This window comes from Penaeus monodon, chromosome 13, assembly GCF_015228065.2.
Source record: "Penaeus monodon isolate SGIC_2016 chromosome 13, NSTDA_Pmon_1, whole genome shotgun sequence".
Lineage (NCBI taxonomy): Eukaryota > Metazoa > Arthropoda > Malacostraca > Decapoda > Penaeidae > Penaeus > Penaeus monodon.
Genome location: NC_051398.1, coordinates 9,695,998 through 9,701,548, shown reverse-complemented (window position 1 = coordinate 9,701,548; position 5,551 = coordinate 9,695,998).

The following is a 5,551-nucleotide window of genomic DNA, read 5'->3' as shown; positions in this document are numbered from 1 at the left end:
AGAGAGGGAGAGAGGAGAGGAGAGAGAGGAGAGAGAGAGGAGAGAGGGAGAAAGAAAGAAAGAGAGAGAGAGAGAGAGAGAGAGAGAGAGAGAGAGAGAGAGAGAGGAGAGAGAGAGAGAAAGAGAGAGAGAGAGAAAAAAAAAAAATCTGCATGAGAAATGAAAATGACATAGACACAGAACTAATAAACAGTAGTTATGGATAAAACAATATAGATAGAAATACATACCTGGTATTTATAAAAGACATAAAGAGAAATTAAAAAAAAATACACATACAAAATAAATACATCAGCCAGAGACATAAGGACGGAGAAAGAACGTGAAATATAGGGAAAGACAGAGGGAGGGAGAAAATCAGTGTGGAATATAGAGAGACGGGAAGAAAGAGAAAACGGGAGAGAAAAGGAGAGAAAGAGAGAGTAGATGAAAGGGACAGAAGCAGAATCACAGACACACACAGACAAACTCACAGTCAAACCGACAGAAGAAAACGAGAAGAAAATAAATAAATAAACGTTTGTCTGGAGATAAAGAAGCTTTGCGAAAGGTCCGAGCAAGACAAAGGGTGTTTGCGCTAGAGGAGGACGGTGTTGCCAAAGGGTGATGTATCTATTTATCGCCTGTATTCCGGTGGGAGTTGATAAAAGCGCTCAGGCCACTGCTCTCTGATCTGTGTTTCTCATATTCTCTCTCTCTCTCTCTTTCCTGTATTCTCTCATTCTCTCTTGGTCTTCCTCGTTCTCTCATTCGTTTATTTTCTTTGATTCTCTTTCTGTCTCTTATTCTCTCTTGGTCTTCCTCAATCTTTCATATGCTTATTTTCTCTGATTCTCTTTCTGTCCCTCATCTCTCTGTTTCTTCTTCGTTCACTCATTTTCTCTGTTAATTTATGTGTCCGATTCTCTATCTCTCCTTCTCTCCCTCTTTTTCTCCTTTCCACCCTCCTTCTCCCTCTCCCTTTCCTACCCTCCTTCTTCTATCTCCCTCTCTATCTCTCTCTTGTCCCTTCTTAGTCCCTTTTTCTCTCTGCCTCTTTTTCCAGCCCTGCTTCTCCCTCTCTCTCTTTTCCTCTTCTTCACACCCACCTTCTCTCTCTCCTTTTTCTTTCCCAGCCTCCTTCTCCTTCTCCCTCTCCGTCCCACTCTCAGTCTCCCTCTCTCCCTCATCCCTTTCTTTCCCACCCTCCTTCTTCCTCTCTCCCTCTCCATGCTCTTCTCCCTCTCCCCCTCTCCCTCTCCTTCCCACCTTCTATCTCCCTCTGTCCCTCCCGCGTCCACGCGCCGCATCTCATTTCCTTGCTTATATAGTCCCCGCGCTGTTATCTCTGCTCAAGAACCTTTATATCCGCCTCCCTCCTTTCCACCCGTAAGTCCGTAGCCCCTCGGTATGGTGCAGTCTGCGGGCATAATACCATTTTCGACATAAGGGGGGGGGCTCCTTATCGTTATCTTTACATCAATGCATCGATTTCTCCTCTAACCCTATTACCCTTGCCTCTTACCTCTCCCCCTTTCGTCGCGTGCGGGCGGTGTTTGGATAAAGGGTTAGCGAAACAGGAGATATGGGCGACGGGCTTATTTCTATATCTCTGTTGTTTTCCGCTTCCTTCTTGGTCGAGATAGAGGAGAGGGCCTCGTCCAGATAACTCGGCGGGGTCTCAAGGCTTCGCTCTCCCGCGACTGAATAGCTTTGGAAAATATGTATGTTTAGTTGTTGTTGTTATTTCTGTCTGGATGTCGTTGTTGTTGTTTTTGTTGTTGTTATTTCTGTCCGGATGTTGTTGTTGTTTTTATGTAGTCATTCGTAATAGCATCGTTTTTCTATTATTATTTTTGATATCGTTATTCGTAGCAATGGTTAGTATTGTTATAATTGTCACTGATATTATACCATTGCTATTTCCTGTTCTTTATTCTTTCTGTCAATTCTTATTGTATTTCGATTCGTCTTTTCTCGTGTTCCTTGATACATTATTGTCTTTTTTTTAATTTTCTTTCTTTATCTTTTTCTTTCTTTCCTTCCTTTCTTTCTTTCTTTCTCCATTTCTTCTTTTCTTTCATCACCCTCTCACTTTTATGACAGATTTCTGCTAGTCATTATCTTTCATCTTATGGCATCTAACTAGAATCACCCTTTATGGCCTGTTCACTATCTTCACTATCTCTTTGGGATGGTGACGCTTGATTTACGCCTTGATTCTTCACCATCACCTAACTCACCATCATTACCCTCTTTGCTTTGACTGTCACCATCTTTAGCATCGTCACTATCTGTATCTTTACCAGTTTTATAATGGGGATCATCACTATCATTATATTCATTATTTTTACTTTTTTTTATTATGGTCACTATTTTCAATGTTACCACTGTCATCACCATAATTATGCAACCCCTCTTTCTTATTTACCATCCTCACCATTATCAAGGTCACCATCCTCACCATCATCTTCCCTGTCCAGCATCCCAGTTCACTATCCTCACCATCATCCCGGTCACCATCCTTCCTCTCACCATCATCTCGATCACCATGTTCACCATCCTCCTGGTAGCCATCCTCACCATCATTCCCGTCACCATCCTCCGGCCACCATCATTATCACCATCCTCAAAATAATCATCCCGGTCACCGCTCTCACCATCTTTCCGGTCACCATCCTCACCATCATCCTCCCGGTCGCAATTCTCACCCTCATCCCGGTCACCATCTTCACCATCATTATCACGGTCACCATCCTCACCATCCTCCTGGCCATCATCCTCACCATCATCATCCCGGTCACCATTTTCACCATCATCATTCCGGTCACCATATTCATCATCCTCACCATCACCATCATCCCGGTCACCATCCTCACCATCCTCCTTCAGCTTTCGTTATTCTCTCACAGCACCATCGTTGTCGTGTCCTGCAGCGAAAGGAGAAAAAAAACGAGGTGTTAAGATAAGCAAAACTACAAGTTCTTTTTATACGATTTTCACTTTCGTCATGTTTCGGGTTGATTTGTTTGTTCGTGTTTATTTGTTTTGTCTTGTTTCTCTTGTTTATTTGTTTGTTTCATTGACTTTTTTGTGTGTCTTATAATGATGTGAGTATTTATTTATTTTGAGATTTGTTGTCTGTTTGTTTTTACGTTGTAAAGTGCTGTGTTGTTTTTTGGAAAGTACTTATGGTTAGTCTGCAATTAGGAATATACAAACAGACACACATGAAGACCGATATGTACACACACAAAGCCACTGGGATGAAAACAATAAGAAAAAAAAAATTGTGATGACCAAACACCTATTTTCTCCCATATTTCTATCTTTTCTTTACTTCTTAATCATTTATCTTTCTACTTCTCACTTTCCACCATTTTCAACACCTCTACCGCAAAGGAAACAGTAGTGTGTCTTTTTGTTGTTGTTCTTTGAAAAAAAGGTCAAAATAATCTGGTGACGTAAGATACAAGGTCGCTATCTCGTGAAGACCCTCAAGTGTCTCCACGTTAGCAGGCGGTTTAGTCTTACGCGAACGGTCTCACAGAAACAAGCGTTTTCATAACGTGGAGACAGAGGGCGAAATGGAGAGAGAGGGGGGGAAGGAGGGAGGGAGGGAGGGAGGGGGGAGGAAGAGAGAGGAAGAGGGAGGGAGGGAGGGAGAGGGGGAGGAAAGGAGAGAGAGAGATATAGAGAGACAGATAGAGAGAGCGAGAGAGAGAGTGAGAGAGAGAGACAGAGACAGAGAGAGAGAGACAGACAGACAGACAGACAGACAGACAGACAGACAGACAGACAGACAGACAGACAGAGAAAGAAAGAGAGAGAAGAAGAAAGAGATATCCATGGAAACAGAGCAAGACATATAAATAACCAGACAGACAGACAGACAGAGACAAGGAAAAAAAACGAGACCGAGTGAGAGTGAGACCCCTGCAAAAGCGTCGAGGAAAAGGTGTTCCTTATAAGGGTAGAAACCTTAGATATTCGCCATCCTCGGAATATTACCCACAAACCCAAAAATTATGATGAAAATTGAGGGGAAATTGTGCCGGTCAGATATAGGCGGTTGCCGAGGGTGGGTAGGTGGGTAGGCGGGTAGGTGGGTAGGTGGGCGGGTGGGCGTCAGGTTATGTTTATTTCTTTGCTTGTTGTGTGTTGTTGTTATGATTGTGCGCGTGGGAAGGAAGTGTGATGGTTTTCGCTAATTCGATCACCATGTTGCCTGTTTCGCCCGTCAGAAGCACTCTTAGCCTTTTGCAATCTTCATGTTCTTCTCCTTTCTCTCATAGCTCCTCTCTTCCTCACTCACCTACCCTCACTCGCTTTCTCCTTCTCTGTTCTTTCTCTCTCTGCTCTCTTCTCTCTCTCTCTCTTTCTCACCTCTCTCATCTTCTCATCTCTCTCTCTCTCTCGCCTCTCTCCTCTCTTCTTTTCTCTCTCTCTCTCTTTCTCTCCTCTCTCTCGTCTCTCTAGTTCTTCTCTCTCTCTTCTCTCTCTCTTTGTCCTCCTCGCTCTCCTCACTCTCTCTCTCTCTCTCTCCTCCCCCTCTCTCTCTCATCTTTCTCTCTCTCTTTCTCTCTCTCTCTCTCTCTCTCCTCTCTTCTCTCTCTTCTCTCTCTCTCTATCTTCTCTCTACTCTTTCCTCTCTCTCTCTTCTCTTCTCTCTTCTATCTCTCTCTCGTCTCTCTCTCTCTCTCTCTCTCTCCTCTCTCTTTTCCTCTCTCTCTCTCTCTCTCTCTCTCTCTCTTCTCTCTCTCTTCCTCTCTCTGCTCTCTCTCTCTCTCTTCTCTCTCTTCCTCTCTCTCTCTCTCTCTAACTCTCTCTCTCCCTCTAACTCTCTCTTTCTCTCCCCCCCTCTCTCTCTCTCTTGCTGTCTCTAGTTAATGATATCATTATTTTTTATGATCTTTATTCTCCTTTCCTGTTCTCCCTCTCCTCCTGTCCACATTAACATCCTCTTCACCTCATTTCCTGTCATTTCCTGTCTGTTGATATATATGCAAATTAATTTTCCTTCTTAATATGTTCCATTTATCTTCCTTTTTTCCTCTTCTCCTTTGTAATACCTTCATCCCCTATATTTTCCTTTTCGCGTAATTTACTTTTCTATTTTTTTCGTTTTGATTAATTTATCTATTTATTAATTTACTTGTTTATCTATCTTTGCTCCTCATATTCGCATATTCGTTAATGTTGTTTTGAACATCTAATATATTCCAAGTTTATTTATTTCATCCAATAACAAGAACGAAAGGAGGAATAACAACAAAACAAAAATACAAATGAAAGTAGGTGAAACAACAAAAAAAAAGCAGTATGACCGAAATATATTCAGTACATACAACTCCAGAGTAATTTCCTTTGAAGTGATCGTAGAGGCGTGTATGTAACGTATGCAGTGGCTATAAAATTGGAAAATATGAAAAATCACATCTTGTTTGAAGTCTGTGGAAATGAAAAGTTAGCAAATGTGTCATAGATAAAGGGCGGGTCAAATGATGAGGCTACGTACATATTTTATTTTATTTGGTAGTATTTTCTTATATTATCAATAGATTGTTGTAGG